Here is a 17,308-nt window from a genome sequence, read left to right on the forward strand (position 1 = left end):
AGATGGTCCACCAACGCAACCCAGCGTATACAGCGGATGAGGAAGAGGTGATACTCAACAGCCTATTGCAGCGGTACACAATGCTCTTCTCCAGATGCAGCCAGCAGGAGCGGACTGCACTGCAGCAGGAACTTGTTCGTCGGGTAAATGACATAGGCATGCATAACTGGACATATGAGCAGGTACGCCATCACTGCAGTGATTTAATTAGACAAGTCCGGTGGCGTGCGTCTGATATCCAAAGACAGCAGCTTGCCACAGGTGGAGGGGTGGCCATTCATCCCCCCCCCCTCACCAGAGCAGAGGAGCTGCTCCTAAGCATGGTGGCTCCTGGACAACAGCTACATCAAACACTGACATGTGTTGTATTGGAGGTCGGAGCCACCCAGCACATCCACCTGGAGCAAGCAGGTAACATGCCCAATCTGTAGACTACAGTTAACTGTATTGTTAAATTATGTGTACGTGAGATGTGTACTGTGTGTTTAGCAATTCTGCTGCCTAGTGTTGTGCAATACGGATAGTTTGAATAATATCCCTGCACCTGTGACTGATGACTGTTGTTGTATTGCAGTTTAGCATACCCACTGTAGCAATGCCACAGTTGTGGCCACTGACGAACCCTCTCATATTCTCATAGGTCCCTCTGGTGTGACGGCAGGGCAGCCGATCCATGCTGGTGAGTGTGTTATACCTGCAATGTTGGTAATGAAATATGCATGTCATAGGTGAGGTGTAGGCCATGTACACGTAACACACCTATGCATAATGCATGCCTTGCATGTTTGCTGTGAGACATTGCACAGCTCAGTAATGTCAGTAGCTGCCTCAATGACATGCAATACACAGAGCATGACACACAGTTGTGGCAAACCCGTACTACACATTGAATAGGCATAGTTGCAACACCTGTACACAACATAGCACATTTATCACATGCAGTACACAAAGCTGCATATGGCATAACCACACACCCACTTTAAGGTCACATTTCAGTATCCCACATGTCATCCACACACACATGACGTACCTCGGGGGTAGAGGCCTATCATGGGGCTGTGCAACACTCTTCAACACATAACACAGTCATGTTAGGCAATGCTCCCTGCTGGGCACCTCATACACCCATGTACAAAGTGGCTGTGTAATAGTGAACGTATCCACGGCACTTCATTTCAGGTACAGCATGCTAGGCGGTGGTCTGTCACACAGTAGTAGTCATGAGTGACCACAAGATGCATGATGATGATGATGGCACATGGTACTACACCCCATCCGGGTACAGTGACCACAGTACTACACATAGCAGTCTTCGCTGTGCACCTCATTATTCTGTGTGTGCAAACATATGCACCTATATACACCATGCATACCATGTTGTGTGTGTGCTTACATATGCTAGTATACACATTCTGCACATCAGTTGCCATCTGTACAAAGAGTCACATATATGTCCTGGAATGTTATTGGGTGTATAGGTCACGTAACACACATTGGGTATGTGTGGTGTTTAATGTTGCAGTCGTGTAGCATGTCATGTCGTGGCTGGCACTGACATATCTGCAATATGTCCCACACTCACCATAACCACTGTACAATGTCCATGTCGAGCATTGGGATTCCTTCACGTCTACATGCACCACTCATCCCATGTCTGTACATTGCATGCATTTGCTACACCTGTGCCCACTATTATGTGCTATGGACACAGACACTGTCATCAGACATGGAAATCTATGTGTCACACAGATAACACATGCAGCCATGGTATATATACCATTGAGTGATGGTGCACATGACATTGCAGAGCAGATAATACTTGCACAGCCACCTCAGGACACAACACATGCAACACATAGACCACAAAATCAGTGTGCCAAACAGTCACAGCCCTTAAGGCCAAACACAATGCCAGACACACTCGTCATTGGTGACTCCATAGTCAGACACACTGACGTCCCGCTCACCAGATTGAACAAGGAAAAGGTCACAGTAAGCTGCCTGTCGGTGCTAGAATCCGCCACAAAACGCAAGCATTCAGGTCTCTCAACAGCAGGTACAAGTACGACTCTGTCATTGTCCACGCTGATGTGAACGACCTGAGACGTTATTCCTTGGACTACATGAAAAGAGACATAGAGGAGCTCTCTGATTATGTAGCCCAGGCAGGTATGACCCTGACCTTGAGCAGTATCCTACCTTCACCAAGAATGATGCCACAATACAGAGATAAGATGATCAGCTTTAATAATTGGCTTAAACTCTGGTGTCATTCAAAGGGGATCCAGTGTCTGTCTGCCTGGGATGACATGCTGGACAAGCCACTCTGCTTCACAAGGGATGGCTTGCACCTGTCATCCCTGGGCTTCCGGATATTGGCAAAGGCTCTTGCCACCCCCATAGTGCCTTTTTTAGGCAAGGCTCAAATTCTAAACCTACCACCCTAGAACTCAAAAATGGAAAAAAACTAAGGGTAATGCTGCTCAATGCCAGAAGTCTCAACCTCAAGATGCACGCACTCGAGGCCCTTCTCAGTATGGAGAACATCGCTGTCTGTGCTGTGACTGAAACCTGGTTCAAGGCTCCCGAGAGCACCCCGGCACTATCAGGCTTTACCTCATATCATGCGTTCTGGCCCCAAAATCCGGACAACACCAAGAAAGGAGGGGGGTGTCTATATTCATCAAGAACACCCACACCTCAAGGTTGGTGGCAACGCACGATGCATCAGAGACCATCCAGGTGCAATTAACCATAGGCAAGACTGCTCTGCAATTTGTAGCATGTTACAGGCCACCCTCTCAATCTCAGGAACCTCACATAGCTTTCCTGAAAACACTGGAGGGTATAAATGTATCTCCAAACACCATCATACTAGGTGATTTCAACTACCCGAATATAGACTGGGATCACTACTCAAGCCCCAACACTCTAGCCCAAAGGTTCCCAGAGTTCATAAACTCAAATGCCATGGAACAACTAGTCACCATCCCCACAAGAGGAGATAACATACTAGATCTCATCATCACGAACATGGGGTCACAATGTTCAACACCGGAAGTATACCCCTCACTGGTGAGATCAGACCATAAACTAATCTCACTGGAAGTCCACATCCCGTCCCCACCTGAGATAAAAAAGACCACAGTGAAGAACTTCTCAAAAGCCGACTTCACACTTCTAAAGGCTAGTGTGGTCTCTTTTAAGGCCCCCGAGACTGCAGAAACCATTACTCAAGCCGCTGAATCACTTACAAATGCCTTCTACCAGCACCTACAGGACTGCATGGATCAGGCAATCCCAAACAAAACAAAGACTCTTTGTACCAAAGGCAAGCGTCCAGTCTGGTGGACCCCAGCCATAAACAAGCTCTACAACAAAAGGAGGAAGCTACTACAAGATAGAGCAAAATCCTTAAAAGGGAAAACACCCTTAATCATTATAAGTAAAAAAATGAAGATCTCTCATAAAATCATCCAAGGCAAATTTTGAGAGAAAAGTCGCTAAGGACAATCACAAGGCCTTCTTTAGCTATGTTAGAAACCTGGGAGGAAACTCCCTGATATGCTCAGAATTAGTTCAAAATGATGTAAAAATTACTGAACCTACAGACATTGCCAACATACTGGATGACAGGTTCAGTGCAAACTCCCCCCCTCCCCCCCAAAAGGTGAGATATCTATACCAGAGAATTATAGCCCCCCAAACATCTCTAACGCTCAGGTGAGAACTGCTCTCTCCAAGGCTAAAAACACAGCATCCATTGGACCAGATGGTGTCCCCGGATGTGTGCTCCACGAACTCAATGAGGAATTAAACCCGCAGTTAGGGCAGCTGTTTAATCTTAGCCTCACCTCAGGATACATGCCTAAGGAGTGGCGTACGGCAACTGTGGTCCCACTTCACAAAGGCGGTGCCTCCACCGACCCGGGAAATTACCGTCCCATCAGCTTGACAAGCTTGATCTGCAAAGCTATGGAGAGGATCATAATGGAACTCATAAATAAAGACATAGGAGACTTGCAGACTTTGGATCCGACCCAGTTTGGCTTTGTCAAGGGAAGATCATGCCTTTTAAACCTGGTTGACTTTTTCAAAACAGTCACCAAGGCCATTGATGAGGGAAAGGCAGTCCACACAGCCTACCTCGACCTGGCAAAGGCTTTCGACACAATACCCCACTCAGGTATCATTGAAAAACTCATCAGCTTAAATGTAAACCCATACGTCACAAGATGGGTTGCAAACTGGCTAAGTGACAGAACCCACAGGGTCAGAGTTGCTGGCGCCATGTCAGACTCAAAGCCTGTCACAAGTGGTGTCCCACAGGGCTCAGTCCTGGGCCCTCTCCTGTTCGGCATCTACTTTTCAGAAGTACAAGCAAACACAGGAGAGTTATGGCTGACAAAATTTGCAGATGACTGCAAACTGGGCGCCATAGTTGAGAATACATCTGACACAGATATCCTTCAGAAGGGTCTTATAGTAACGAATAACTGGTGCCAAAGCCATGGCCTAAAGTTAAGCGCCAAAAAATGCATAGTCATACCCTTCGAGAAAAACAAGGTTACCCCTGGCTACCATACAGGCGGCAACCCACTAAGCACAGAAGAGGTTATCAGGGATCTGGGTACCCAGGTTAACAGTAACCTTTCATTTGACACTCACGTTGCCAAAGTAGTTAGGAAGACCTTCTACATTGCCCACCTGATCATGAAGGGATTCACATCTAGATCAAGGGAAGTCATCGTCCCCCTGTACTCATCACTCATCAGACCAATGATTGAGTACAATGCCCCATTTGGAATGTATCTGACACGTCACCTGCAGCAACTGGAAAGGCCCCAAAAGTTCCTCACCAAAAGGATAAAGGGTCTCAAAAATATGTCCTATGCTGCCCGACTGAAGGAACTTCAGCTCTATTCAGTCGCTTACCGTCTGCTCAGAGGTGACCTGTGCCTGACGTACAAGGCCATGTCCAACCCAGAATTGATGAACATGCTTCACCTCAAAAAATCTAGATCCCTCAGAACTACAAGGGTGGGAGACTTAAACCTTGACACGGTTATTAATAGGATGTGCTGGAGGGACAGATTCATCACCCAGAGACTCCCTATGCTGTGGAACAAAATCCCGGTACATGTGAGGCAGAGCACCTCGCTGGCTTTGTTCAAGAGAAATCTTGACCAATGGATGGGAGATCGCAGATATACCCCAGGGATTATCTCAGTGTCACTGCTTGACAGAGGCACAGCAAAATAATTGGCATAGTATCCTCCAAACTAAAGGGGTGGCGAAAGCCACAAAACTCTGGGCTAGGCTTATAAATGCCCTTGGGCAGATAGCCTAGTATGAACCTATGAACCTATGAACCTATGTACACACTCTGTTCCAGGGTGTACCCAATCACTAAACAACTACACAAATGCATCAAAGCCATGTATAATGTCATTAGATAAGGCTGTCTACACTTGCACTGTATGGTCTTGAGCAACACATATTCTGCATGCTGACACATGTGTGGTGACTGTTTGCCTTGTGATACTGGCACCCACCATCACCCACTATTGTGTATGTGTTGGGTTGCTGGTGTGTGTGTGTGTGTGTGTGTGTGTGTGTGTGTGTGTGTGTGTGTGTGTGTGTGTGTGTGTGTATGTGCTGTGTTGAGCAGTGTATTTATGTGAATGTGTGCATGTGTGCATGTGTTTATGTGTGCATGTGGGCATGTGTGTATGTGTTCATATGTTCATGTGTGCATGTATTCATGTGTTCATGTGTTCATGTGTGCATGTGTTCATGTGTGCATGTGTACATGTGTTTATGTGTGCATGTGTGCATGTGTTTATGTGTGCATGTGTGCATGTGTGCATGTGTTCATGTGTTCGTGTGTGCATGTATTCATGTGTTTATGTGTGCATGTGTTCATGTGTGCATGTGTACATGTGTTCATGTGTGCATGTGTACATGTGTGCATGTGTTCATGTGTGCATGTGTGCATGTGTTCATGTGTTCATGTGTGCATGTGTTCATGTGTTCATGTGTACATGTGTTCATGTGTGCATGTGGGGATGTGTTCATGTGTTCATGTGTTCATGAGTGCATGTGTTCATGTGTGCATGTGTACATGTGTTCATGTGTGCATGTGTACATGTGTGCATGTGTTCATGTGTGCATGTGTGCATGTGTTCATGTGTGCATGTGTTCATGTGTGCATGTGTGCTAACATCACGTGCAGATTGTGAAGTGTGTTTCCTGTCTTCCTTCCACAGGTGCTGAGTTAGGGGTGGCTGAATGCAGCAGGGAACCTGATGTTACCACCACTAATATTGGAGATGATGAGACATGTATTTTGGTACAGGAAGGTCTGACAGGGTCTGTTGTTGGTCCACCAATCGACAGTACACAGCAATCAACCCCATCTATGCGCACAATCATACTACCAATACATCCCTCATCACCAATGGCCTTAGCTGAGGGACAGTATACAGATGGCATTGACCAGGAGAGTGTGGTACCTATGGCATGTGCATCCCCTCACAGCAGCCATAGCTGGATTACTGGAACGGTACCACATAGGTGGATGTCCAGGGGTTCTCGGGGGAGCACCACTGGTCGTATTGCCCCTGGCAGACGTGCCCCCAGAGGTATTACAACCTCAGGTATGTTCCGGGCTGTAATACAGGCACAGGCACTTATGGAATGGTACACCCGACAGGGACTAAGGGCGCAGAGGGTCCATTACACTGCTATCAATGACAGCATCCATGACCTTGCCGGTGCCATCTGGAATTACACCAAGGTCATTGATAGCTATTGGAGGGAGACATTAGATGTCCTCCATGATGTGTTAGCCATGAGCCAGGACCATGCGGGATGGATGAGAAGCAGACGCAGATGCAGGTCAGCAACAGCATCAGCTGGCAGTCGTCACGGACGGACCACAGATCACAGCCGCTCCCGTAGTGGCAGTTCCAGCCCTAGCAATGCTGGGGCTGGCCTGTCCATTGACCGTCCTACTAGACCACGTGCACGTGGCACTGGCCAGTCCCAGCAGGGACATGGGTCCAGTCTTCATACCTCTGCCTCTGATGACAGCACCCAGTCAGGGTTGGTACCCGATACTGCCCGTAGCACCCCTGCTAGGCACAGGTACCGTGTCCGTGGCCGGAGACAGTGATCTGTATGGCCTAGCAGGTACAGTCTGTGGCTGTCCCACAACCGCCAGTATATGGCAGCCACATGGTGGAGTTGTGTGCATGCAGACACACACACATTTACCATACAACTAGGGCTCACACATACACACACACATATTACATCAGCATTGGCCCATGCAGTACTGTTGTCCCTCACACACACACACACACACACACACACACACACACACACACACACACACACACACACACACACACACAGACATGCCGATTGGATGGGTCAGTGTCGGGCTCTGACAAACCTACAACACACCCTGTGCATATGATGACACCTGTGCCACCTCCTGTCATCTGTAACATTGATGCAGGAACAGGCTAACATGGTTCTGATGCACAGGGTGATATTATAGCAGTGTAGCAATAGTAGCAAGTTGACAACAGGAAAGTGTAATGATATCCTTGTAGGTATACCTGAGCAGACATTATGCATCACAGCTGTGATAGTCACTGTAGCATTGTTTACACCAGTGTTAGGCCTGAGTATGTAATGTCCACCCATGTGCCACTTGGCTGAAGTGTACAGTGTTGCCAGCATGTGTTAGTGAGTGGACAGTACGTGTGTGATGTGTGCATTACAAATTAGTGGGTGTACATCTGTGAACATGGTGTGTGCGCACTGTCTGCATGTACGTGCATAGTGGACATGTGAGATGTGTGACATACCCTGTTCTACACATTGTTAACATCTCATGGTATCTTTCGATGGCCAGTATGCATTCTACTACAGATATATACTAACATGGGTACACATGTGTGTATAACATGGGTTGGCACTATGCTGTGGGTGATACTGTTGATATCTGTCAATGATCTGCAGTCTGGTAGTATACACCATCTCAACAGCATGACTATAACCAATCATTAGATGATGTCCTGACAAATGACTCACAGTTGTAGGGAACTCAGTAACAGTTGGATCCTTCCAGTACTATACAATAACAGTAACCAGTGATATTGACCGCCACACATTCCTAGGACCACATCTGTGTGGCATATAGCCCTCTTAGGTACATGCAAACACACTAGGGATATGTCTATCCACATCTGGAAATGCATGCATTGGCCTACACTGCATTCCCTGGATGGGACACATATCCTACACAAGGGTATCATACAGACAGATACCTGTTATCCAATACATGCTGTATAGCAGTAAGCCGTCTATGGCATATTCATCCACATTTACTATACATACTATTCCGACAGTACCACATAGGTGGTAGCCTTCAACATCTATGTTGGGTACCAATGTGTACAGACAGACACGTGTTATGTCATCTGTCCCTTGGTATCCACATATCCATAGGTATTGTGGGGTCCCTCAGTGTTTCACATAACACATTAGGGGCCTGCATACATATCCACAGGGCTGGTGTACACCTATAATGACTGTCCATTATTGCCAGTCGTTGTTGTGTATGAACATGTCTGACATATACCCCGGCAATTACCCTCACTCACAGTACTCTATAGTACATGTCATGGGTGTGTGTGGCAGAGATGTCCTTAACCACGGATCACTACATTGACCAGGCTTGACACAGACATACATATGTGACCTATGATTTGTGAAGCAGCGGCGCAATCTGTCGAAGGTTACAAATGTATTCATGTCGTATGCAAGCTTCACACCTATGTATTGATTGCGGTCACATGTACACATATTTATTTGACACACAAATACCCGATGTGTGCAATGCACATACTGTTTGAAACATATGTCATACCGTAGTAAAAGCAAAACCCACACTGCATTGACCAGCTGTGGCATACACACACACAGCGTTTGCAGGACTCAAACCCCTACCAAACTATGTTATGATGTTAGAGAGATACGCATTAACACGGCGCGCTATATGCATTACTGGGTGGTTTGCGTTCTCCTTGAATATTTGTAGGATGCTGACATCATCAGACTTTCCAAAGAGGGATGTACCTCTTTTAATGTGTTTTCCCAGTCTCCAAAAAGGATACTCCTCTCAAAGGAAACCACACACATACACAACCCCCCCACACACTTGGCGTTTGCAGGACTCAAACCCCTACCTAACTATGTTATGATACTGGAGAGATATGCATTAATATGGCACGCTATATGCATTACTGGCTGGTTTATGTTCTCCTTGAATATTTGTAGGATGCTGACATCATCAGACTTTCCAAAGAGGGATGTACCTCTTTTAATGTGTTTTCCCAGTCTCCAAAAAGGCTACTCCTTTCAAAGGAAACCACACACACACACACACACTTGGCATTTGCAGGACTCAAACCCCTACCTAACTATGTTATGATACTAGAGAGATATGCATTAACATGGCGCACTATATGCTTTAATGGGTGATTTCTGTTCTCCTGGTATATTTGTAGGATGATGACATCATCAGACTGGACATGGTAATGTGTGTACACATTGTTTTGCAATCCCAGGAATGATCCGTGTAGGTCAGCAGGTATCAACAGCTTGTACAGGACCCCGTGATTCTCACCTTGTGTGATCTATCTGTGGACACATTGACATCCCTTCATATGTCAACACATATCTATGCACAGATTGTTGGTTTTGTGGATATGACATGTGTCTGTGATGTTGATGAAGAGCTGTTCAAAGTCTATGTGGACATGTGTAGCTCTGTTCCATGATGTATGTCCTCGGTGGCTGCCTTGCAGATGGTGTAGCATGCTTGGGAACCATGATCTGCACATGAACATACCACAGTTGGTAGGGTTGTGTGTTTGTCGGGTTCCAATAGGTCGGTGTATCACGTCCTCCATGATGCACTCCCTGGCCTTGCAGATCAGACTTTATAGGCTTATTGGACTATACTTCCCATGGTGTCTTGTGCACCCACACATGTGGGGAGTGCCATATGTTGCTGTAACACATTCGATGGTTCCAGGTCCTGTGGAGTGGGTGAGGCTCAACAGACTGTTCAGGTGCAGGGTCTGTTTGTTCTGTAGTGCATGCATGACACATATTGGGAAACAATGTAATCCAATTGCTGTCATGCTTTTTGCTTTGTGGGGAGCTGTTCAGCCATTCTACATGTGATATCTCCTGGTATGATGTCAGGGACTATCGTCTGTGGGAGGTGGGTATGTATACATGGGCCTGTCTGATAGGATGTTGGCAATGTCAGTAAGGTACAGTTGTCCCTGACTCAGCACATATATGCGTGTACATTACTATTTATTACATAGCTGAAGGACATGTCATGATTCTCAGTCTGGACTTCTTCTCAGCTACACTTTACAAAACACCAACAAACCTGAGCACTAATCCCGGTTATACTCTTTTACACACTTAACACCCTACTGATCCTTTGGGCTCAGGCTACAGAGTATGTCATCATAATACACTGGTATGTCCAGGGGTCGGTTTCATGTGTACTCTCGAGGCCAGCTAGTGAATATTGTGGTTATGACACAATGACACATCTGCCTCATGTACACAGACAACCCTCTCCTCCTCACATCACACTCACATATATGTGGGAGATGTAACAATATTGACATACAGGACGCTGAGCTCTCTCGACCCATGACTGGCATAGTCTATCAGGTGGTGAGGGTGACCACACACACCACATATCAGTCTCACATACACCGATAGTGACAGCACACAAACCACATTATCACACATACACATATTCGGAGGCTCTACATACACCCTGCCTAAGCAGCAGAGACCTCCAAAGCAGACACACATACAACTGCTACCCCACTACAATGTCCACATGTCACACAGTTCACAATGTCAGTGTGCCACACAGTCACTGCCCTTTGGGCTAAACAACACACCTGATACACTTGTTATAGGTGACACAATGTCAAACACACTGTCGTCCCACTCACTAGACCAAACAAGGGAATAGTCACTTTGAGCTGTCTCTCAGGTGCCAGGATCTGCCACATAACACATGCACTCAGGTCACTCTAAAGCAAGTCCAGGACTGGCTCCATCATTGTCCATGCAGGTGCGTACAACCTCAGACATTCCTCCCTGGACCACATGACATGAAACATAGAGGAACTCTGTGATCATGTAGCCCAGCCCAGTATTACCCTGATCTTGTCTAGCATCTTACACTTACCAAGTATGATGTCACAGTATACCAACACACTGATCACGTTTAACAGTTGGCTAACATATTGGTGTTATTCAAAGGGGATACAGTGTCTGTCACCCTGGGGTGACATGCTCAACATGCCACGTAGCTTCCCTATGGACAGCTTGCACCTGTCACCCTTGGAATTTTGAATACTGGCTGGGCACTTGCTGCCACCATACTGCCTTATTTAAGTGGGGCTCAAAGGACAGAACCACCTCCATAGACATTACAGAGTACACAATACTGAGGGTAATGCTGCTCAACACCAGATGTATTACCCTCAAATTGTGCCCACTCAGGAATCTCCTCAGTATGGAGGATAGCAATATCTGTGCACTAACAGACACATGGTTCAGGCTCCCACATGCACACGAGCACTACCAGGTTGTATTTCGTACCATGCTTTCTGACCACATAACTCGGAATGGCCAACACAAATAGGGGGTGTATCCATATACATCACAGATACGCATACCTCCGGGTTGGTAGCACTGCACAAAGCATCACAGACCATACATATGCACCTAACATTGTGCAAATCGGCCTTTTGGTTTGTTGCCTGCTACAGACCACACTCCCCAACTCAGCAACCCCACTCAGCTTTCCTGGGAACATTGGACAATATGAAGGTCTCCCCAAACACCATTATATTGGGTGACGTCAAATGCCCACACATTGACTGTGGATAGTACTCAGGCTACAACACCCTCGACCAACAGTTGCTACTATTTCTACACCCATATGCTATGGCACAACTGGTCACCACACCCACATGAGGGGACAGCATATCGGACATGATCATCACTGACATGGGGACTCTATGTTCCACACCTGCGATATACCCCTCATTGCTAAGGGCAGAACATACTTTATCTCACTGGACATCCATATCCCGTCCCCACACCCATCCTGGGTAATGTTGGTGAACTTCCCAAAGGAAAACCTCACACTCCTCCAAACCACGGTGGTATCCTTCAGAGTCCCTGGGTCAGTGGTAAGTATGGCTCAGACTGCTGTATCCTTTACATACACATTCTATGGACACCTAGTGGACCGCATGGATCATTACATCCAAAATAACAACTGGACTCATTCCTGCAATGGCAGTGGACCTGTGTGGTAGACCCCAGCCATTCATACGCTTTACAACAAATGGAGGAAGCTACTACATGATAGAGCACAATCCCAGACAGGGAAGGTATCCGTGATCTGTACTAGCAGACAGCTACAATCACTTGGGTAATTATGTCAGGCAGGCTTCTAATGGACAATTGCACCAGCCACGTCGGACACTCACAAGGCCTTCTTCAGTTGATTCAGGTACCTGGCTGGACACTCACTGATATGCTGTGTGTTACTGCATTCTGACTAAACATACCCTGAACCCACTGATATTGCCATCATCCTAGCAAACAGGTTCAGTGCAGATGTGTCCCCCACATCCCCCCTAAGGTGGTACTGTCCATACCAACAAACAGAGTGTAACCTCCCAGACATCACGAGTAAAGAGGTGAGTGCTGCCCTCCCCACAGCGAACAACACAGCATCAATGAGACCAGATGGTGTCCCAGCCTGTGTCGTACACAGCCTTCATGACAGACATAACACTCACATTATGTCACTGTTCGACATAAGAGTTACTGCAGGATATGTACCTGCTCCACTCAATACTGCCACAACAGACCACAGGCAATATCGGCCTAAAAGGCTAATTAGCCTGTTCTGCAAAGCTATGGGGTGTATTGTAATGGTACTCATGCACATAGACATGGGAAACCTACAGACACTGGGTCCTACACATTACAGCATTGTTGTGGGGAGATCTTGCCTGTTGGACCTGTTCATATTGTTTCAACAGTTACCAGGTCCATCAGTGTTGGGATGGTTGTCCACACAGCCTGCCTGGACCTTGCATAACCCTTCAACACAATACCCCGCTCGGCCATTATGCATAGGCTCAGCAGCATCAATATCGACACATATCTGACACGATGGATTGCTACCTGGTTCAGGGATAGCACCTATATGCTCAGTGTTGCAGGTGCCATGTCTGACTATACACCAATTATACATGGCATCCCACAAGGCTCAGTCCTGGGACCTCTCTTGTTCAGTATATATTTGTGTGATGTACAGGCTATCACAGGAGGGATATGGCTGCCTATGTTTGCAGATGACTGCAAATTGGGTGTAATAATCAGCTATCCTGCTGGCACATGCATACTCATACAGGGTCTCACAGAGATAGGTTGAATGGTGAGTGAGCCATGGCCCACGGCTACATGCCATTAGTTGCATAGTCATCCCCTTTGAGGATGACAAGATGCCCACACATTACCACATAGGTTGTAATCCATTACATACAGTAGTGGTTGTTACGGTTTTGGGGACACGACCTGTTCGTACTCTTGCCTTTGACAATCATATTGCCATAGTGGTTAGACAGTATGTCTACATAGCCCACCATATCCCACATGGTTTCACATGTTGATCACGTGTGGTCATTGTGCCCCTATACTCTTCACAACCATGCTTGGTTACTCTGCCACATTTGGGATGTACCTTACCTGACACCTGCAGAAACTGTAATGGCCACAATTGTTACTCATCGAGCAGATGTAGGGACTCGCACAGATGCCCTGCACAGTTCCAATACAGTAACTCCAGCTATACTCAGTCACTTACCACCTACACGGATGTGTTTTGTGCCTGTAGTTGCAGGCAATATCTGACCCAGACATACTGGACATGCTCCACCTCAGGATATCCGACTCCCTTGGAGCTACACACTCCAGGGACATATACCTCAACCCTGATGTTAAAAGGACATGCTGGGGGGACAGATTTTTATCAGAAAGCCTCCACTCACTCTGGAGTGTAGTCCCGGTTTTTCATAGGCAGAGCCACCCACTGACCACCTACAGGTGACATCTTGACATGTGGATGGGTGATCACATGTTTACCCATGGGATATCTTCTGTGTCCCTGCTAGACAGAGGCACAATACACTCAACATGAATGGGCTATTTTGTGTGACCTACTATTCAGAGGCACAGTGTTCTGATTTGACTAGGTTGCAGAAGCCAAACACACTCTGGCTATGCTTGTACATGCCCTAGGGCAGATAGCCTAGTATCAACCTCTGAACCTATGATAATTTTCATGATGCACAATGTTTATTGCTGATACTGTTTGCAGGTTTTTATCATCTTTGCTTTCACACTTTCTATGAACCACTTAGGTATCTGCAGAACATATTTGCTTATGGCAGGGTTCCAGTATATTATATACGTGTCTGTTCTCATATCAGTCTGTGCACAGGGCAGATTGCTGGGTATTGAGAGGTTCCTGGGTTAATACATGCAACTGCCTGCTATGTGTGGCCCAGTGCTGTACTCCAACATGGTCTAAGTGTGTGAGCATGCCCAGTTCAGACTGTCAGTGTTCTGTTGCCTGACATTTGTCTCATGTATTCAAGTGTGTGAGCATGCCCAGTGTGACCTTTCAGTACGTTGCTGTCTGAGGTCTACTACATTTGTTGATGTATGTCTACATGTCCAATTTTAACAGTTGTACTGTGTGTGTTGAAAGTCAGGTTCTATTCTTACTGCAGGACTCACCTTGGTGTCATAACTCGACAGGGATTATGCTGTGCCTGCAGAGTTTCCATGAAATACTTTGCATAGACTTATCGACATTTCTTCATACAGGCTAACCACTGCAATACTGTTATAGTTTAGTGGTTCAGTACTATGACTATAATTCACAGTATCCTGGGTTTGAGGCCCATCGCTGCTTATATTTTCATACTGAGCAGACCAGACTGCTTAGGGGCCAGTAGAGCAAATATGAGCATGTTGACTTTTGTTCAGCTACGCGGTACCTAGACCCAGCTTGTCCAACATTGCTCAATATTAACCATCATTGCTGGACATTGGCCATTATAACTCTACATTGACCACATTTGTAGTAGTAGTTGGTGTGTGCGATTTTGTTTACATATACTTCATGATGGTGAATGCTGTTTAGCACTGCTTTATATTGCTTAACACATGGCAATCATGCCTCAGGTGTTGATGCAGGGCTGCCTATGTCGGATGCACATACTACACTCCCTATACATATTTGAAAGCAGGTAGTGTCAACATAGGCATCCCTTTTACTATATGTGCGGGTCAGAGAGAGGTATCATTTCCAGAGTTCCTACTGAGCCAGTGTATGTGCTATGCGTTGCCTCTTTGCCAAGGCCAAAGCATACTGGGCACGCCTCCTTCTGCCTACTGGGGCAGGCTCAGGTTGTTCCTCCTCTGAGTAACGCTCTGCCTGTGATGGCCTTGGCAATGGTGGGGGGCAGTTTGGCCCAGGCTTATGCTGGTCCTGCTGCAGCTGTTTTTGCAGGATCATATTATGTAGCATAGCAATTACCATGACAATTTGGGTACATGTAGTTGGTGAGTACTGCAAGGCTCCACCAGATGTGTCCAGGCACCGGAACCATGACTTGAGCAGCCCAAGCACACACTTGATTACATTTCGTGTTTGTGCGTGTGCCTCATTATGGCGTTCCTGTTCAGGGGTGTGTGTGCATTTCTGATGGGTGTCATCAGCCATGGCTCCAGTGCATAGCCAGCATCCCCCACTAGATGACCATGTGGGATGTCCCCACTGGCAAATGTCTGGTACAGCTGCGTCAGATGCCAGATATGGGAATCATGGTAGCTTCCAGGGCAGCCAGCACACACATTCAGTATTATGCCCTGGGCATCACACACGACCTGGCATTTGATGGAGGGGAAACCCTTGCGGTTGAAGTAGACCCTACCCTGCTCACCGGCTGGTGCTTTGATGCATATGTGCGTGCAGTCTTTTGCACCCACTACCTCAGGGTATTCCACTATTTGCTAGAAGAGACGCATATTGCTAGCCAATACCTCACGGGAATTGGGTAAATATACATGATCACCGACATGTGCTGACATGGCATCCAGGAACTGGTGCAGTACCTTGGATGCTGATGCCTGTGATATCCCCATCATATCACCAGTTGGTCTCTGGAAGGTACCTGTTGCTAATATTCTTAGGCTGACACATACCTTAGTTTCCACTGGGATGGGTTCCCCTCTGTTGGTTCTGTGTGTGAGGCGTGGCCTGCACAGCTCAACAATTTGCTGCAAGAGGTCTCTGTCCACTCTATAGCGCTCCACTATCTCCAGCTCATGTAGCCCCTGGTAGGTAACCCTGGGCCTGTACAGTCTTCTCCATCTCCTCACTGTGGGTTGTCCAGCAGCATTTGCATTATCACCACCCTCAGCATGTTGCATATGTCGCCTTATAACAGCAATGGAAGCCCCTAACATTTTTTGTCTCAGTGAAGCTTTTTCAGTTTTCACTTCTATTAGCTTACTGCAGTGTTGCAGTGTCTCTTGAGAGAAACATAATGGACTGTTGTTTGCAGAGCTTTAAGTGCTGGGCTGGGCTGGGCTAGCGTTCTGCCTGGGTAATTGCCTGATTCTGATTGTTTTCACTTGCTAGTTCTGCTAGTACTCCCTGGTAACTTCCACTATTTGGTGTGCTTCCTTTTTCCTTTCTGTTTCCTTGGGGGGGGGGAGTGCCACGCACACAAGTGCAAACATGTGCACAACAGCTAACATGTGCGCGCACATGCGACATGGACTAAAACCTGCTTATTCTTGTTAAAATGCACGCACACCGGCACAAACGCACTTAAAACTGTTTACACAGCCTTACATATGCTTACTCAAGCCTACACGCACGCACACACGCTTACACGCACGCACACTGTCTTACTCGGGTTTACTGGTGTGCACACGTGCACGCTCAGCAAGAAACTTTGGTGTTATCTACGGCATACACCTTCAATTTCTTGACTTTACCTGGCCTACCTGTTGACACACCTCTTTCACTATTATGTAAATGTAAGCTGACACATCACACTCTGCTCCAATGAGCTTCACTCCTTTT

This window comes from Protopterus annectens, chromosome 4.part1, assembly GCF_019279795.1.
Source record: "Protopterus annectens isolate FY-2018-M chromosome 4.part1, PAN1.0, whole genome shotgun sequence".
NCBI lineage: Eukaryota > Metazoa > Chordata > Ceratodontiformes > Protopteridae > Protopterus > Protopterus annectens.